Source organism: Giraffa tippelskirchi, chromosome 10 (assembly GCF_054371585.1).
Source record: "Giraffa tippelskirchi isolate mGirTip1 chromosome 10, T2T-mGirTip1v1.2.pri, whole genome shotgun sequence".
Lineage (NCBI taxonomy): Eukaryota > Metazoa > Chordata > Mammalia > Artiodactyla > Giraffidae > Giraffa > Giraffa tippelskirchi.
Genome location: NC_137284.1, coordinates 144,262,468 through 144,281,975, shown reverse-complemented (window position 1 = coordinate 144,281,975; position 19,508 = coordinate 144,262,468). Strand labels below are relative to the sequence as shown.

At 37.1% G+C, this 19,508-nt stretch overlaps 1 long non-coding RNA gene across 1 annotated transcript in view; it reads right to left on the bottom strand.

Moving 5' to 3' along the window:
• LOC145523205 (uncharacterized) overlaps positions 1 to 17,035 on the bottom strand; it is a 184,275-nt gene extending 167,240 nt beyond the window's left edge. Inside the window, exon 1 of the long non-coding RNA XR_014066420.1 lies at positions 16,927 to 17,035. This is a non-coding gene — a long non-coding RNA (uncharacterized LOC145523205). The remainder of the gene's footprint in view (positions 1 to 16,926) is intronic.
• Positions 17,036 to 19,508: the final 2,473 nt, after the last annotated feature.

Sequence of the window (19,508 nt, the reverse complement as noted above, 5' to 3'; positions counted from 1 at the left end):
ATTGGAAGGACTGATGCTGAAGGTGAAACTCCAATACTTTGGCCACCTGATGTGGAGAACTGACTCATTTGAAAAGACACTGATGGTCAAAAGATTGAAGGCAGGAGGAGAAGGGGACAGCAGAGGATGAGATGGTTGGATGGCATCACCGACTCAATGGACATGAGTTTGAGCAAGCTCCAGGAGTTGGTGATGGACAGGGAAGCCTGGTGTGCTGCAGTCCATGGGGTCGCAGACACTACTAAACAACTCAACTGAACTGAACTGTATGTGGCAGACAAGGTGGTTAAATTATCTCCCATGAAAAGAACACACGCGGTTGCAGATAACTTGATGTTTTAGTTCATAGGTTGCCAGACAAAAGAAGGACTACCTATCACAAGGAGATTTTCGTTGCTGAGCTTGTTGTACTGAAGGGATGGTTGTCCTCCTTGACTGAGAAGTTAATGGATCTTAAGGAAGGACAGGAAAGTGAAGTAGGTATTTGGTGATCAGATGGTGAAAGTGACAGACTGTGGAGGAGATGCTTAGATGCTTAACACTAGTTTTCCTCTTCCTGAGAAGAAATTTATGATTTTAATCTCTCTATATACATACTTATGTATATATCTCATTGTAACCATTCTCATAGGTGTATAGTGATATTTAATTGTGGTTTTAATTTACATTTACCTAATAGTGAATGATGTTAACACTTTCCATGTGCTTATTTGCCATCTCTATATCCTCTTCAGTGAAATATCTGTACATGTACTATGCTAATTTTCTAACTGAATTTTCCAATTTTTAACACTGAGTTTTGAAAACTCTTCATATAGTCTACATATTCCTTTCTTAGATATGTGACTTGCAGATATTTTCTCCTACTCCGTAGCTTGTCTTTTCAGTCTCACAGGGTTCTCCAAGGAGCAAAACTTTTTAATCTTGATGAAGTCTAATTTATCAAATTTCCCTTTTATGTCTCATGCTTTTGGTGTCAAATCTCAGAACATTTTGCCAAGCTCTAGAACCAAGGGTATTTTTTCTGTGTGTGTATGTTTCTTTAAGTTTTGAAATTTTATGTTTGACATTTACGTTTGTGATGCAATTTAATTAAAGTTTATATAAGATATAAGGTTTAGCTTGAGGCTTTGTTTATTTTGCTTGTAGATGTCCAGTTGTTCTAGCACTATTTTGTAAAAAGGCTATTTTTCTTCTTTGAATTGTTTTTGCACTTTTGTCGGAATCAGGTTTATTTGTGTGAGCATATTTCTGGGTTCTCAATTTAGTTCCATTGATGTATGTGTCTATCCTTCTGCTGATGCCACACACTTGATAACTGTGGCTATGTAAGCCCTGAAATCAAGCAGACTGATTCCTTTCAATTTATTTTCCTTTTGAAAAACTATTTTAGCTATTCTAGTTTCTTTGCCATTCCTAATACTGTTAGAATAATCTCATGTATTGGAGAAGGCAATGGCAACCCACTCCAGTACTCTTGCCTGGAAAATCCCATGGATGGAGGAGCCTGGTAGGCTGCAGTCCATGGGGTCACAAAGAGTCGGACACGACTGAGCGACTTCACTTTCACTTTGCACTTTCATGCATTGGAGAAGGAAATGGAAACCCACTCCAGTGTTCTTGCCTGGAGAATCCCAGGGATGGGGAAGCCTGGTGGGCTGCCGTCTCTGGGGTCGCACAGAGTCGGACACGACTGAAGCGACTTAGCAGCAGCAGCAATCTCATGTATATCTAAAATAAAATCTTGCTTAGATTTTGATAGGAATTAGGGTAAATCTAAATGTAACTTGGGGAGAATCGACATCTTTACTATGATTAGTTTTCTAATCCATGAACACAGTGTGCATCTGTATTAAATTAGACCTTTATAAAAATATTCTTTCATTAGCCTTGTTTAGCTTTCATCTTATATCTTGTACGTGTTTTCTTATATTTATACCTAAGTATACAATTTTTTGAGTAGTTGTACATGGCACTGTATATTTTAAAAACTTTGTGGTCTTCATGTTCATTGTTATTATGCAGAAATATTATAATTTTGTATGTTTATTTTGTATCCTGTGACCTTACTGAAGTCATTTGTTATTACTAAGAGTTTTTTGATATATTCTCTGGGATTTTCTACATAGATAATCAAGTTATCTGCTAATAGGGATTTTTTTTCTTCTTCCTTTAGGATCTGTATGCTTTTTCTTTCCTTTTCTTGCCTTACTGCACTGGACAGTACTTCCAGAATTACGTAATATGAATGGTAAGATGGGATATTCTTGTATTGTTCTTGAGCTTATGTGGCCAGCATTCAGTCTTTTGTTAAGTATAATGCTAACATAAGTTTTCAAAGATCTCACTTATCAAATTGAGAAATTCCCCTCTAATTCTATTTTTCTGAGAGGACTTTAATACGAATGGATGTTGAATTTTGTCAAATGCTTTTCTGCATCACATAGTCATGTGATTTTTACTCTTCAGCTTGTCAATATGGTGGATTACATTGAGTGATTTTCAAATGTTGAATAAGTATCTTGCATTCCTGGAATAAAGCACAGTTGATCCTGATGCACCTATATTCGTGATGGGTGTTGGTCTGCAGTCTTCTTTTCTGTGCTATCTGTGTCTAGTTTTTGTAATACTAAAGAATGAGTTGGGCAGTTTACCTACCCTTTTCTCTGGTAGAGATTGTGTATAAAACCTTCAATGCAATCTGACCAATGTCTCCATAGACTAGTGGCTCCATAGACCATTACCCAGAATTTCATCTACTCACTCATCTTCAGCCACTCCGACTCCATGGAGAAACCTATTTGTCTCTTCCCTGTGTAGCGCTGCACCTAGTGCAGACTCAGGCATAGAACTTCCATTCAATAAATATCTGCTGAATAATTGATTTTATGAACAGATGGAAAAATAAATAATAATTGACTCCTGATTTGTTTGGCCAGTGCATCAAATTAGGCCATAGTTCTAAAAAAAAAATCAAATGCCAAATGATTCTCTTATTCCTACTCCTTGTCCTGATATTCTGCCTTTTAAATCTATCTTTTTGAAATGGAGTCTTAAATTACTGTTTAAGAATTCAGTGAAAATCATTCTACCTCTGTTTTAATGACTATCCTTGCTTATCACTGAAGTATACAGTAGGTAACAGACAGTCCACTGAAAATAGGTACTTTGAGGAAAGTTTAATAAGAATACTATGGAATATATATATATAAAATTATATATTATAATTATGTACAAATGTGATGGCAGTGTTTAAGAAACCCAAGAAAGAGAAGTGTAATACCCTGGGACTAGTAATGGTGAAGTATCACTACTCCACCTCTAGCACTGAATTCCAAGGAAGGGATAAGTTATTGAAGACAGAGAGACTACCCAAACAGGTCTCTTATAGAAGGACACAGTCAAATTATGGTGGGCCAAAAGGAAGGGAGGAAATAAGTATTATAGTCTCATTCTCCTCCTATCCTCTGACACCTTCCAAGGTCCCTTGTGGTGGTGGTGGTTTAGTCGCTAAGTCCTGTCAGACTCTTGTAACCCCATGGGCTATAGCCTGCCAGGCTCCCATCCATGGGATTCTCCAGACAAGATTACTGGAAAGTGCTGCCATTTCCTTCTCCAAGGGATCTTTCCAACCCAGGAATCGAAACTGAGTCTCCTGTATTGCAGGCAGATTCTTTACTGACTGACCTATGAAGGAAGCCTGCAAGGTCCCTTGGATAACTTCAACTAGAAACTAGAGGGCAAAGAACATGCTAATGCAGTGCATACAGATCAGCTTCCCAGAATTCAAAGAGCAGGATGGAGAAGCTAGGAGATCAGGAGGGGCTAAAGAAAAATATTGGGCATGCCCAGCTACATGTTGTTAGGTCAAATTTCCAGATGAAAGTAGGGAAAACCACTAGACCATTTGGATATGACCTAAATCAAATCCTTTATGGTTATACAGTGAAACTGACAAACAGATTCAAGGGATTAGAAAAAGCAAGAGAATTTCAGAAAAACATCTACTTCTGCTTCATTGACTACACTAAAGCCTTTGACTGTGTGGATCACAACAAACTGTGGAAAATTGTTTAAGAGATCAGAATATCAGACCACGTTACCTGCCTCCTGAGAAATCTGTATGCAGGTCAAGAGGTAACAGAACCGGACAAGGAACAATAGACTAGTTCCAAATTTGGAAAGGAGTACATCAAGGCTGTATATTGTCACCCTGCTTATTTAACTTATATGCAGAGTACATCATGTGAAATGCCGGGCTGGATGAAGCACAAGCTGGAATCAAGATTGCTGGGAGAAATATCAATAACCTCAGATATGCAAATGACACCACCCTTATGGCAGAAAGCGAAGAGGAACTGAAAAGCCTCTTGATGAAAGTGAAAGAGGAGAGTGAAAGAGTTGGCTTAAAACTCAACATTCAGAAAACTAAGATCATGGCATCCTTCCTATTACTTCATGGAAAATAGATGGGGAACCAATGGAAAAAGTGACAGACTTTATTTTCTTGGGCTCCAAAATCACTGCAGATGGCAACTGCAGCCATGAAATTAACTTTTTTCCTTGGAAGAAAAGTTATGACGAACACAGACAGCACATTAAAAAGCACAGACATTACTTTGCCAACGAATGTCTGTATAGACAAAGCTTTGGCTTTTTCAGTAGTCATATATGGTTGTGAGAGGACCATAAAGAAAGCTGAGCGCTGAAGAATTGATGCTTTTGAACTGTGGTGTTGGAGAAAACTCTTGAGAGTCCCTTGGACTGCAAGGAGATCCAACCAGTCAATCCTAAAGGAAATCAGTCCTGAATATTCATTAGAAGGACTGATGCTGAAGGTGAAACTCCAATACTTTGGCCACCTGATGCGAGGAACTGACTCATTTGAAAAGAGCCTGATGCTGGGAAAGATTGAAGGCAGGAGGAGAAGGGGATGACAGAATCTGAGATGGTTGGATACCATCACCGACTCGGTGGACATGAGTTTGAGCAAGCTCCGGGAGTTGGTGATGGACAGGAAGCCTGGCGTGCTGCAGTCCATGGGGTTGCAAAGAGACAGACACAACTGAGTGACTGAACTGAACTGAAATAATTTAACTTCATAAATCACATGTTCTTCATTTGAAAAGAGGGGTTATTTTGCCTCCTGCTAAGAGTTAGGTGTAACGAGTAGCTTGGGCAAAATACAGTTCACCGAAAAGTTAATAGGCTTTTTATGAAAGGGCATTTGTTCCACTAATTATGGTTTCACTGTTTTGTTTTGTTTGAGGTTGGCAGGAACTGTTCTGTTTGCAAACTAATGTCAGAGTATCTGATAATCTTAACAAAAGTCTAAAAATTTCATTTACTATAAAAATCTTGGAAGAGTTGAAGGAGAAAAAAGTTGTTCTGCCTTATCAAAAGCTTCAAACTCCTAAGAGCTGCACTGCTGTCACCTAATACCACAACACTAGTGGGGTGTCAATACAGAAATGAATGTATGTGTGCATATAATATATGTGTGTGTGTGTGTGCATATGATATACATATTTATATATATTCCAGGGAATATATATATTCCCTGGAAAGGAATAGGGGAGTCCAATGTAGAAATATTATGATTTTTTTTCTTTTTTCTTTTCTGTAGAATTTCTCTATATTTTTTTATTTTTAGTATTGAAGCACAAGACTCTTGAAAACAGATTTACTCTGAAAAATATGCAGTTTTGTCATAAAGTGCTTATCTCTCACTGCTAAGTACAACTAGGATATGGAAGTCACTTCTTAGTTATAATAGAAGATGGTACACTGCTTTTCTTTTCCTTAGTGTAAAACAAGTTTATATTCATTCCTCATCCTCTTTAGTTCATTTAGTTGAAACACTCATGCTTTTCTTGATATTTTTTTGAGATTATTTAGTTTTTCGCTTATATTGTATTTTTAGGCAGAAAAGATAGATGAAGGAATTTACCCTGAGGGGCATTCCATTTAATCTCCTAAATGTATCTTTCCACTTAATACACAAAATAAAACTCTGCACAGCATGAATTCTCTGTAATGCCTACCAAGAGGTGTGCCCACTCTAATCTCAGGCACATACAGATCAGTCTCAAATCCTCAAATCACATGAGCTCTTGGCAGCTGCTTAAAGCATCATAAACTGCGGATATCAACTTTCAACCCATAGTGCCAATTCTAATCTTCTGCAAAATATTTCTGATGGTAATTTGTTTAATCTTGAAAGTGCTGAGAATAATGAAATATTTTGACTAAACCAAACAAATGAGATTTCCTGAGGTAGTACAAGCAGGATGGTATCATTGGAACCTGAAGTCCTTCTCCTACAGTTGCCCTAGTGCTCCTTTCACTACACCAAAATAAAGAATGACCATATAACACACTATGCAAACCAGCACTTTTGGGGGTGAAGGTACAAAAGAAATAACTAATTACACCATGCCAGCTGATGGAAATCATATCTGGACACAGGAAACCAGGTCAAGTGGTTTTTATGTGCTTCCAGCTTATGACAAACCATTTGTAGGATTTGAGTTCTGGTTGTACCACATACCAGCTGTGACCTTGGGCAATTACATGGTCTCACATAGCCTCCAATTCCCCATCTATAGCATGGGTATAATAACAACTTCTCACTTGATTATGGCCAGATCTAAGTAATAAAATGCCTGGCATATAAAATGAGTCATAGCTGTATAAGATACTGATAATTTTATTACTGTGATATGTATGGTTATTCAAGCAAAATCCTAAATTACAGAATTTGACCATATCCAGAAGGAAAGAATAATTGCATTCTGAGTGTTTCAAAGTTAATTCTCTGTTCTGAAAAAGTGATCCTGGGGGTCCAGTGGTCTCACTTGTTTTAGAAAAGGATCTGCTGGATTGATAAGATATTGAATGCTCTGCAAAGTACAGTCTGAAACGTCCTCAAATCTTTAGTCCCTATTACAGATTTCCAGTTTAATAAGTGTTATAAATATACAGCTCTTATTGAGTGTCCATCCTTGTTGGGCACTCTGCTAGGAATTTTCAAACTCTACATAGTCACTTCTAATCCTCAAAATATTGGTTATACAAAATGTGTAATTTATAGTATTACTGCATATATATGAATATGGATAATCTCTCCATATGAAGGAATTAAATGCCTCTCTCAAGGTCAAATAACTAGTAACTAGAGGTGGAGAGACAGAGCAGTGACCATGAATCAAGTAGACAAACGCAAGCATTCTCTTTGTATTGTAAAGTCTACAGCCAGAAACAAGAAATCATTCACATATTCTACAAGCATAAATAATATTGCAATTGTGAAAAATGTTATGCGAGCTATAAGGAAGGATTTAATGGAGTTAGAAAATCAGGAAAGACATTCCTGAAAATGTCATACTTGACCTGAGATTTAAAGGATTACTATGAGTTAACTAGACAATGAAGGGTGAGGAGAGCTTTCCAGAAAGTCCTACGAAGTGCATGTGCAAAGGTGCTTTGGCAGGAGAGCATATGATGAGGGTAGTTGTGACATGTGGTAAGAGCAAGGAAATCATGTGGGAATGCAGTAAATGGTGAGGATGGAGAGGAAGGAGCAGCTCAGCCTATGAAGGGCTTCGATAAAGGAATCTGGACATTGTCAAAAGAAGAACACACTCTAGGGTTTTAGGGTTTCCCAGGTGGCACAATAAAGGACAGAAACTGTATAGACCTAACAGAAGCAGAAGATATTAAATAGAGGTGGTGAAAATATGCAGAAAAACTATACAAAAAGGTTCTTCATGATTTGGATAACCATGATGGTGTGATCACTCACCTAGAGCCAGACATCCAGGAGTGTGAAGTCAAGTGGGCCTTAGAAAGCATTACTACAAACAAAGCTAGTGGAGGTAATGGGATTTCAGTTGAGCTGTTTCAAATCCTAAAACATGATGCTGTTAAAGTGCTACATTCAACATGCCAGCAAATTTGGAAAACTCAGCAGTGGCCACAGGACTGGAAAAGGTCAGTTTTCATTCCAATCCCAAAGAAGGGCAATGACAAAGGATCTTCAAACTACCACACAGTTGCACTCATTTCACATGCTAGCAAGGTAATGCTCAAAATCCTTCAAATTAGACTTCAACAGTACTTGAACCAAGAACTTTCAGAGGTACAAGTTGGATTTAGAAAAGGCAGAGGAACCACAGAAAAAATTGTCAACATGAGTTTGATCATGGAAAAAGCAGAGAAATTCCAGAAAAAACATCTAATTTTGCTTCATTGACTAGGCTAAAGCCTTTGAATGTGTGGACCACAACAAACTGGAAAATTCTTAAAGAGATGGGAATACGAGACCACCTGACCTGCCTCCTGACAAACCTGTATGCAGGTCAAGAAGCAACAGTTAGAACTGGACATGGAACAATGAACTGGTTCCAAATTGGGAGAGGACTATGTCAAGGCTGTATATTGTCACCCTGATTATTTAACTTCTACGCAGAGTATATCATGTGAAATGCCGGGCTGGATGAAGTGCAACTTGAAATCAAGACTGCCAGGAGAAATATCAATAACCTCTTTTATTCAGATGACACCTACCCTAACGGCATAAAGTGAAGAGGGACTGAAGAACCTCTTGATGAGGTGAAAGAGGAGAGTGAAAAAGCTGGCTTAAATCAACATTCAAAACAAAGATCATGGCATTTGGTCCCATCACTTCATGGCAAATAGATGGGGAAAAATGGAAATAGTGACAGATTTATTTTCTTGGGCTCCAAAATCACTGTGGAGAGTGACTGTAGCCATGAAATTAAAAGACTCTTGCTCCTTGGAAGAAAAGCCGTGACAAACCTAAAGAGCATATTAAAAAGCAGAGACAACACTTTGCCAACAAATGTCCGTATAGTCAAACTTTGATTTTTCAATGATGATCCAGTAGTCATGTATGGATGAGAGTTGGACCACAAAGAGAGCTGAGCACTAAAGAATTGATGCTTTTGAATTGTGGATGTGGAGAAGGCTCTTGAGAGTCCCTTGGATAGCAAGGAGGTCAAATCAGTCAATCCTAAAGGAAATCAGTCCTGAAAATTCATTGGAAGGACTAATGTTGAAGCTGAAGCTCCTTACTTTGGCCACCTGATGTGAAGAACCAGCTCACTTTAAAAGACCCTGATGCTGGGGAAGACTGAGGACAAGAGAAGAAGAGGGCAACAGAGGATGAGATGGTTGTATGACACTACTGAGTTAATGGACATGAGTCTGATCAAACTCCGGGAGATAGTGAAGGACATAGAAGCCTGGTGTACTGCAGTCCATGTGATCACGTAGTCAGACACGACTGCGTGACTGAACAACAATAACAATGAGTTTCAAGCAGAGGAGTTCAGATCTGCCTTTTGAACAGATCACTCTGGCTGCAGGCACAAGACAGATGAGATAGAATCAGAGTTGAAATGGCAAAATCAGTTAGGCTGCTTTCATTGTATAACAGCATTGATGGAAATGGGAGAAACAGATAATTTGATAGATTTGATATTTATGAGATAAAAGTGGGAGAATTTGAAGCATGCTTGTGTGAAAGTCAAGGAAGATGGCTTAGTTTCCATTTTGTGCACTGAGTAAACAATGGGTTAAGAAACAGGGCTAATTTTGTGGGTGAACTTATGAATACAAGTTTGGATGTGGCAAGTTTGAGGTATGTTTGACATATTCAAGAGGGATCCTGAAGTAGAGAGAAAATAGGATATGCAGGTTTGGTGTTCCATGGAGATGAATCAGATAATATTTACATCTTGTCACATCTGAGGTGATAATAAAAGCTGGAGTTATGGATGAGATTATGTTTGGAGAGAATACTGAGATAAGAGAGGGCCAAGTTTGTATGAAGCCTTGAGGAATCTGAACTGCCCTTTGCTGGGAATGCTGAAGCTAATTCTTAATGACCATCGCGGAGGCTATTGAGAATTTCTGCTCTTAGATGGAGGTAAGAACAGGTGGCAAAAGACATTTTGGCCAACCTTGAAAATTAAAGCATCTAAGTTAACCTTAAACTTGAGTAGGCAAATGTCTAAATGGATCATTTCCTAGGGCTGGATGGAGCAAAACTCTTTGGCAAGGACACAGTCATCTTTGAGTCCATTCACTACGGTACTTTTTACATATACCTGACAATAATCTGCATGAGTTTGTGTGGAATTTGACTTGCTTCTCCTTATTTGGAAAGAAGAAAGGAATTCCAGGTCAGGGTCTCAAAGTCAATCATTTGGGGAAAGTGCACAGAAAGAGGAAAGTTTTCCTACACACTTAGCCCACCAAGTATTTCTAGAAACCTGAGCACATGAGGAGTCCCTCTATGCAGTATTTTAGATACTTGAGAAATGGCAAAGCAGAAGATAACAAAAGTGCTCTGGGGCTATTTTCATGTGACTGAGAAAGTGAAATGAAAATTCTCGAGGGTAGAGCTAAGTGAAAGTGAAAGTGAAGGTCGCTCAGTCGTGTCTGACTCTTTGAGACGCCATGGACTATACAGTCCATGGAATTCTCCAGGCCAGAATATTGGAGTGGGTAGCCTTTTCCTTCTCCAAGGGATTCCAACCCAGGAATCGAACCCAGGTCTCCCGCATTGCAGGCGGATTCTTAACCAACTGAGCTATGAGGGAAGCCTAGAGCTCACACTAATTTGTATCAAAATTAACACTTTATCAAGTGGGGGATTTGCCTGAGTTGGTATTCTTAAAGAATGCCAAGGAGTACCTAGAATCTTACTTACAAAATGTTCATATTCTAAACATGATGAATCATATGGAAAAATAGTATATTGTTGCATTTTCTGACTGGTATAATGCTCCATTTAGGAACAAAACTTGGTCGAAACACATCCAAGGACACGGCACGTAATTGTTATCATCTTCCAAATATTTCTGGGATTTGGCACCACTGTTTGCTCAGTGCTGAATTTGGAAGTTGGAATGTCTTTGCACACATGCCTCATCAACATCTAAGTCAACACTCCTTTAGTATGTTGAATATTTTCCGTTGGTTCATGTCTCATTTCTTTTAATAACCTTCCATTAAATTCCTACTATGATCTCTTTAAATGTGCTCTTTTCCTCTTATAAATAAAATGTGCAATATAGACCTAAATAAATATATATAATTTATAGCAATATTATATAGTATTATGTTAAAATCCTATCAAAACTGCAATCATTCAATTTATAGAATAAAACATGTTCTTATGTTTTCTTTGAGAATACACAGTCTCCAGCTATTTTAGTGTGTGCATAGCCATTATTAAACATTCTCATTATGGGATTTATAATTCTAATAAATCTAAATGTCTTTTTTTCCTCTTTTGAACTTTTTATTTTGTATTGGGGTATAGCCGATTAACAATATTGTGATAATTTCAGGTGAACAGCAAAGGAACTCAGCCATACATATGCATGTATCCATCCTCCCCTAGACCCCTTCCCATTCAGGCCACCACATAAGATTGAGCAGATTTCCATGTGCTATACAATAGGTTCTTGTTGGTTATCCATTTTAAATATACCAGTGTGTACATGACTATCCCAGACTAACTAGTTCTTTACCCTGGCAACCATAAGTTCATTCTGTAAGTCTGTGAGTGTCTTTCTATTTTGTAAGTTCATTTGTATAATTTCCTTTTATATCCTAGATATAAGGGATGTCATATGATATTTCTCCTTTTCTGTCTGACTTACTTCACTCAGTATGACATTTTCTAGGTCCGTCCATGTTGCTGCAAATGGCATTATTCATTCTTGTTAATGGCTGAGTAATGTTCCATTGTATATATGGACCACATCTTCACCTATTCTTCTGTCAATGGACATTTGTTGCTTCCATGTCTTGGCTACTGTAAATACTGCTGAAATGAATATTGGGGTGCATGTATCCTTTTGGATCATGTTTTTCTCTAGATATATGTTTAGGAGTGGGACTGCAGGTCATATGGTAGTTCTATTTTTAGTTTTTTAAGGAAGCTCCATACTATTCTCTTTAGTGGCTATACTAATTTACATTCCCATCAACAGTATAGGAGGGTTCCCATCTCTCCAAACTCTCTCCAGCACTTACTGTTTGTGGATGTTTTGATGATAGCCATTCTGGCAGGAGTGATGTGGTATCTCATAGTTTTGATTTGTGTTTCTCTAATAATTAGTGATGTTGAACATCTTTTCATGTGCTATTGGCCATCTGTATGTCTTTGGAGAAATGTCTATTTAGATCTTCAGTGAATTTGGCAAAATTGCATGTTACAAATAAATACATAGAAATCTGTTGCATTTCTATATACTAACAACAAAAGATCAGAAAGAGAATTTCAAGAAACAATTCCATTTACCATCACATGAAAAAGGATAAAATACTTAGGAATAAACCTATCTAAGGTGACAAAAGATTTGTTCTCCAAAAACTATAAGATGCTGATGAAGGAAATCAAAGAAGACATAAACAGGTGGAAAGATATATCATGTTCATGGACTGGAAGAAATGACTATATTGTCAAAATGACTATATAACCCAAGGCAATTTACAGATTCAATGCAATACCTATCAAATTACCAATGACACTTTTCATAGAACTAGAACAAAAAAATCTCAAAATTTGTTTGGAGGCACAAAAGACCCTGAGTAGCCAAAGAAACACAGAGAAAAAAAAACGGAGCTGGAGGAATCAGGCTCCCTAACTTCAGGCTATACTACAAAGCTACAGCCATCAAACAATATGGTACTGGCACAAAAGTAGACATAAAAGATCAATGGAACAGAATGGAAAACCCAGAAATAAGCCCATGCACCTATAGTCAATTAATCTATGACAAAAGAGGCAAGCCTACAAATTGTTGGAAAGACAGTCTCTTCAACAAATGGTCCTGGAAAAATGAGACAGCCACATGTAAAAAATTAAATTAGATCATTCCTTAACTACATACACAAAAATAAGCTCAAAATGAATTAAAGACCTAAGTGTGAGACCAGACACTATAAAATCCCTAGAGGAAGACATAGCCAGAATGTTCTCTGATGTAAATTGTAGCAACATCTTTTTCGACCCATCTCCCAGAATAATGGAAATAAAACCCAAAATAAACAAATTGAGACCTTGTGGCTCAGCTGGTTAAGAATCTGCCTGCAATGTGGGAGACCTGGGTTCAATCCCTTGGTTGGGAAGATCCCCTGGAGCAGGGAAAGGCTACCCACTCCAGTATTCTCGCCTGGAGAATTCCATGAACTGTATAGTCCATGGGGTTGCAAACAGTCAGACATGACTGAGTGACTTTCACTTTCACTTCATTTTCACTTATACTCAAAAGCTTTCACACAGCAAAGGAAACAATAAACAAAATGAAAAGACAACCCTCACACTGGGAGAAAATATTTGCAAATGATGTGACCAATAAGGGATTAGCTTATGATGCTTAACAGCATCAAAAAAATCACCCACTCAAAAAATGGGAAGAACATCTAAATGCTTTTTAATATAGGATTTTTTAAAAGATCAAGACTCTACACCATATGTATATTTCTCTCTAATGAATTTTATATTTCTTACTCTTAAATAAAAAAGCAAAGCAGTGGATGCAAGAAAGATACCAGGTTCCCTTGTCATGACAGGTTTTCAGGAATCATTAAAGCTGATGTAACCATATCATCTTAGTTTGCCTGTTACATAAACTAACCTGTACCTGGTCAAGGAAGACTATTTGTCTGTTAAAATTGGCTTCTTCATATATATGTGCACATTGAACATAAGCTTTTTTTCATCATGTCTTAAAATCAGACTTTTGTTCTACCTCAGTCCTCCCAAGCTTGTGATCATACAGAGCTTCTCACACACTGTCGTCAACAAAAGTCTTGGCAGGCTTCCAGATTTATGTCCAATACTTAATCATGACAAATTCCCAGCTGATCGCAGTGTCTGCTCATATCCCCACAGGGCCAGGTTTAAAACCAGGTACACTGGTGTGTCCAGACCTCTTCACAGGTCCACCCCCTTGTGAATGGCTAGGAGAGGGCCCACAAGACCACAGAGGTAATCAATACCATGCTTTTCAGTAATAATTACAAATGGAAATCATCCTCTACAAAGCATTTTTTTTAAAAATTTGCAGCTATGCTTTTGCCATTGTCCATATTTTTGCTCTGTTGTTTTGTTTTGATATTTGAAGCATATGTATCATTAACAGCAGTTTTCAAAAATTCCTTTTGCTTTCTGGTGTAGCAATGTCAACCACAAAAATCAAAACAAGCCCCAGGGAAACAATAATTTTTGTATTTGCCTCTGAAAATATTTATAAAAATTGCTTTTAAAGCAATGTTAGTGAAAACTTTACCAAAAATATCAAAAAGAGATGAAGAAAGTAAAAAATTTTTTAAAAAGTACAGAGAACTTGGAAAAAGAAAAGAATTTCTATTAAATAGGTATTGCTATTCTTTGACAGTGCTTAGAGGTAAGATTTTTTTAAATCTCATCGGAATTTCTTATTTTATTGTTCCTGGTTCAGTCTTAATTTTATTCCTTTTGGTTATTTTTTCTGCTTAAGTAAAAACATTGCTTTGATTATTACTTCTATGTAGGGTTAGGAAAAGTAAAATGATTTTATTAAGCCATTTACTATCTGGCCTTTACATGACCTCTTGTACTTCTTTATTCATAAGCAGAATAATGATAATACTGAGAAAAGCAAAAATAATCTGGTTGATAGTTTTCCTTTTTCTGGAAGATGAGACTTGCATTCCAGTCTTGTTTGTTTTTCAGGATAACAGACATTTTGAATATTTGACCATCTGTTGCATATTCAAAGTAAATATCACTCCTAAGTTTTTATACCATTCAGAGGTATAAAGATCTATAAACCTAAAAAAGAATGTCTGAGAGGGATTTTGGAAGGAATGTGCTGAGAAATTGTCACTTTTTTTCTTGTACTCAGCTCTCTAGATAGTTACATCAGTATTAAAAGCATCATGTTGTACAGCTGTAGACAGTTTGGAGGCACCCATCATGAAGATATTTATTTGCAGATGTGTCTTCTAGGTGCTATAGTGTATTTTGGGCACCTTTTTTCACCATGACCCCATGTAATCACTGGCATGCACTGAAGAGATGGCTTTCGGGTGACTGGAATATATTGGTGGCAGACACAAAGCTAAGGCTCATAAGATCCTAAAGGCTATGAGAAAATTCTTCAGTTTACTGGCCATAGCACAGAGGAGACAGATTTTTTCCTTCAATATCATTTGGCTGACCTGAGGGTTCAGTATCTTCTCTAGCAGAGTTTCAAATGCTTTTGGAAGTAGTAGAAAGTTTATGCCTCTGGGCACCGTCAAGATATCAGTACAAGATAAAATGTGTGTTTGTATGCATGTGTATTTTTGTGTATATATATCTGTGTACCATTGTGTGTGTGTGTATGTGCCTGAGTATGTGTGACTGTGTATGTGTATTAAGAAGAGGTTGAAGAAAGAAAGTGAAAGGGAAAGCTGCTCAGTTGTGTCTGACTCTTTGTGACCCCATGGACAATACAGGTCCATGGAATTCTCCAGGCCAGAATACTGGAGTGGTTAGCCTTTCCCTTCTCCAGGGGATCTTCCCAACCCAGGGATCGAACCCAGGTCTCCCGCATTGCAGGCAGATTCTTGACCAGCTGAGATACCAGGGAAGCTCAGAGATTGAAGAATTCCTTCTAAACTGCCAATTAATTACCATGAATTCTAAATGATGTAATAATGGAATGATTTATTCTGAATACACTTATGAGGAGAATGTGTCTGCATACATATCTATGCAAAAATACATGATGTAGGACATCATATAAGGTGTATGTCTAAAGTATCTTTTATTGGAGATATCACGGAATTCAAGCATTTGCTGTTTTTATCTTTAAAGATTGGATATGTTAGTTTATCTTTATGTAAATATATCAGTATTATTTTTAAACTCTGATGTTAAGATCACGGCAAAGTTTCTCAAGAGACAGGAAATATGAAGAATCTATTTATAAGTAGGCAATAGACTTTATGTCCAATAAAAACTTTCCTTCCCTGTGGATAATGTTTTAAATGTACATTTTTGCCATAAACAATAGACGCTTTGCTAGTTATCATAATGCTTTGGTAAAACTTTTCATTAGACTCAAAAGTCAGTTGTTCTAAAAGTGCAGTCCTCATCAGGATCAGTTGGGAATTTATTAGAAACCCAGGTTCTCATATCATACCTCAGATCTACTAACAGGGCTCAACAATCTGCAGGTGATTCTATTGCAGGCTAAAGTTTGAGAACTGCTGACATACGGCATAATATAATACAGCCCTAGCAAAGATACTCATTCCATCACAAATGTTAAGTACCCGCTCTACATACAAGAGCAGCAAGAAAAGCAAGACTTACTGTGCTGAAGAGAATTAAGGATAAAGTGAATTATAACTTTTTAATATATAAATCATCCAACGACTATCCAGATTTAAATCATCCACCTCAGCAATCCATAATAATTTTTCTGGACACAGACACAAGCTGTTCACTAACACCAGACTTCCCTAGCAGTTCAGGGATTAAGACTCCATGCTCCCAATGCAGAGGGCATAGGTTCGATCCTTGGTCAGGGAACTCAGATCCTGTATACTAAATAGCGTGGCCAAAAAAAAGTGGCTGAGCTATTCAGTAACACTATCGCTTATCTTATAGTACTAACTTGAAAACAATGCTCATTAAAAAAAGAATCCTTCAAGATGACTTTCAAACATATCCATATTATCAGTAAATGTATAATTTAAGTATTCAGATGAGCTTCTGGGTAAATGATGCAAGTACCCATTTGTCTTCATGGTTTCCACGACTTACTGTGCATTTGTGTGTCTAAGAAGTCAACGAATAGACATTTTAGGATGTCATACTTAATAAATATCTATCTATATTCTACAACTTACCACATTATGCTTCTTCCATTTTTGGTTGAAAAAGACATATATGCTATAAAGTGGAAGTTTCTTCATTATGATGGCAAGATGTTTTTCTCCTCTCAGTATTTTCAACCACCTAGTCAGGAATAGCATTTGACAATCCGTCAATACAGTATTCAATTCAAATTCTAAAAAATTAAATGAGAACGTTTCACTGAAACAATAATAACCTAATGAGAATTGATAGAAAACATCATTTTTCTTTTTTTCTAGAAATTATTTTGATTTACATAAGGAACAGTAATTCACAAGGGTGGACACTGTGAGACAGAAGGTAAAATTTCAGAAGTGAGTGGCCATCCAACAATGCCATGAAATTCAAAGAAAACTAGAGTTCACTGAAAAATGTATTTCTCCTTTCATGCCTTGGTATATAAAGACTAATACGAATCTTTCAAATATTCAGTGTTTATGCTTTTTGTATTAAAATGCAAGTGCCTCTTGAGACTTCATGTCCACTATCACTTAATGTCATAAAATTTGCTAAGTATGGACTCGTGCTAATGGACCAAAGAAAACATTCTGAGGAATGTGGGCACCAAGGGAAGGATGAGAATTGCTATGGAGAAGATGTAGGAAACTTAGAAACAAACCATATGTTTTGTAATTTCTTAGAGACACTTTCAACTCATACTACATCAAAACTTTTTGGCATTAATGTATGGGATGCTGTATTGCCCCCAGACTGAAAAGAATGGTTTGTAACAAACAGTGCTTGTACAATTTTTCCTTGTTTTTCAAAGTGTAAAACATTCTGAAGGTCATCCTTTCCTCCCAGGATGATTATTTTTTATTTCACAAAAATCAGTTAATTTGGAGGAGAGCAAAGCTGTATGTCAATGAACTGGTTGCAATCTCATCAGGCAATCAGACGTGAGATCAACACAGCTGTTGGAACCGAAACAGCCAGGAATATTATAGTTAGAGGACTATCAGGAACACAGAGGCAAAAAACATTGTTCTCATATGGGGTGATACCAGCATAGATTTATTAATATATTCCTCCAAGAGATATTTAAAATAAGTGCTATGTTTTCAAAGATTATGAAACAGTATAATAGTAATATGGGTAGAGTTTGGGCTGTTCTTTAATGTCTCCCTTCAAAAGCAAATACTATTTTCTTTTAAAATTAGGTGTATAAAATCTACCTTTGAAACTCTGAAGCCACAAACACCATATTACGTACTCAGATTTTGTGTATAATATATTTATTTGCATACAGAAATATGTATTTCTATTATACATTTTATTACTTTATTTATATAATATGTATATTAAGCGTACAGCATATTCCAGGAAGATACATTAAATATGCACACAGTTCATGCTGTAGCGTGCACCCTTTTAAGAGAAGCATATTTGAGAGGCAAGGTATTGTATATACATGCTGAAAATACACTTTGCACAATTCATCCAGCTTTGGGTGCTTCCCTAATCTATTTGCAACACCAGTGCTGTGGTTGTTGAAAGGGATACTGTCAAACTGGGGAAAAGGCAACTACCAGTGAACTAGTAGGAGAAAATAAAAGTAGATTGCATTTCTAAGTATATGTTGCCATCACTTTGGACTCCCATCTCCCCCAATGTCATATCTTTAGGGTCAAAAAGCAGTGAATGGACAGAGCCAGGAGTATGTGGAAACTCCAGCTTTGACATTCACCAGAAAGCATATCCTACATGACTTATTATATTGATGACTTTGTCCTACCACTTGGGGAGGTGGCATTAAATTAATGATGAACTGGTAAAAAGGCAATCATTTCTTTTTTCAAGAAATGAACTGGCTTTTTCACATTCTTAAACTCTTCTTGCAAGACCACTCTGGGATATTTACATTATTGCTATGAGGAAAGAAGAAATTCTTGACAGATATTTACCTTTCCAGTGAAGATAAAGGAGATGAATCATGTTGTTTTTGATAGAGGCTCTTAATGTTTTTGAGAGGAAAAACAGTAGCTCCAGTAGAAAGTGACCATATCAATTGCAACCATTTTAATAGCCAGTTACTTCAATTAACTGGACTCCGTGCAATCCTAACTGGACTTTAAAATGTTGGAAACAATGTGTTGTGTGCATGGTGTGGTGATTTGGGCTATGCAGATGTGTCCTGTGTTCCCAACCTGTAAATTACAAATACACCAGACTCAATGGATGACAGAATGTCTGGTACGTGGTTGGTGAAATTACCTTTTTCAAACAGATGAACAATTTGCGTTGATGTCCTAATAGTGATACAGGATTATTTTCCCACTTATATAAAGCAAGCTCTAGAATCTCTTAAAACAGGATTTCTCAACTTTGACTCTGCTGACATTTTGAACCAAAAATTCCTTAGTTGTGGGGTCTATCCTGTGTATTGTAACTGTTCGGTAACATCCCCAGAGCCTAGTCACTAGATGCCAATAGCCCTCCCTTGAGTTGTGACAACCAAAAACGTTTCCACACATTGTTAAATGTCCCCTGGGAGGCAAAATGGTCCCTGGCTGGGAGCCACTGAAATAAACAAATCCAGTAAATAGTTAATGCAAGCCTCTGGATACAGTCTCCA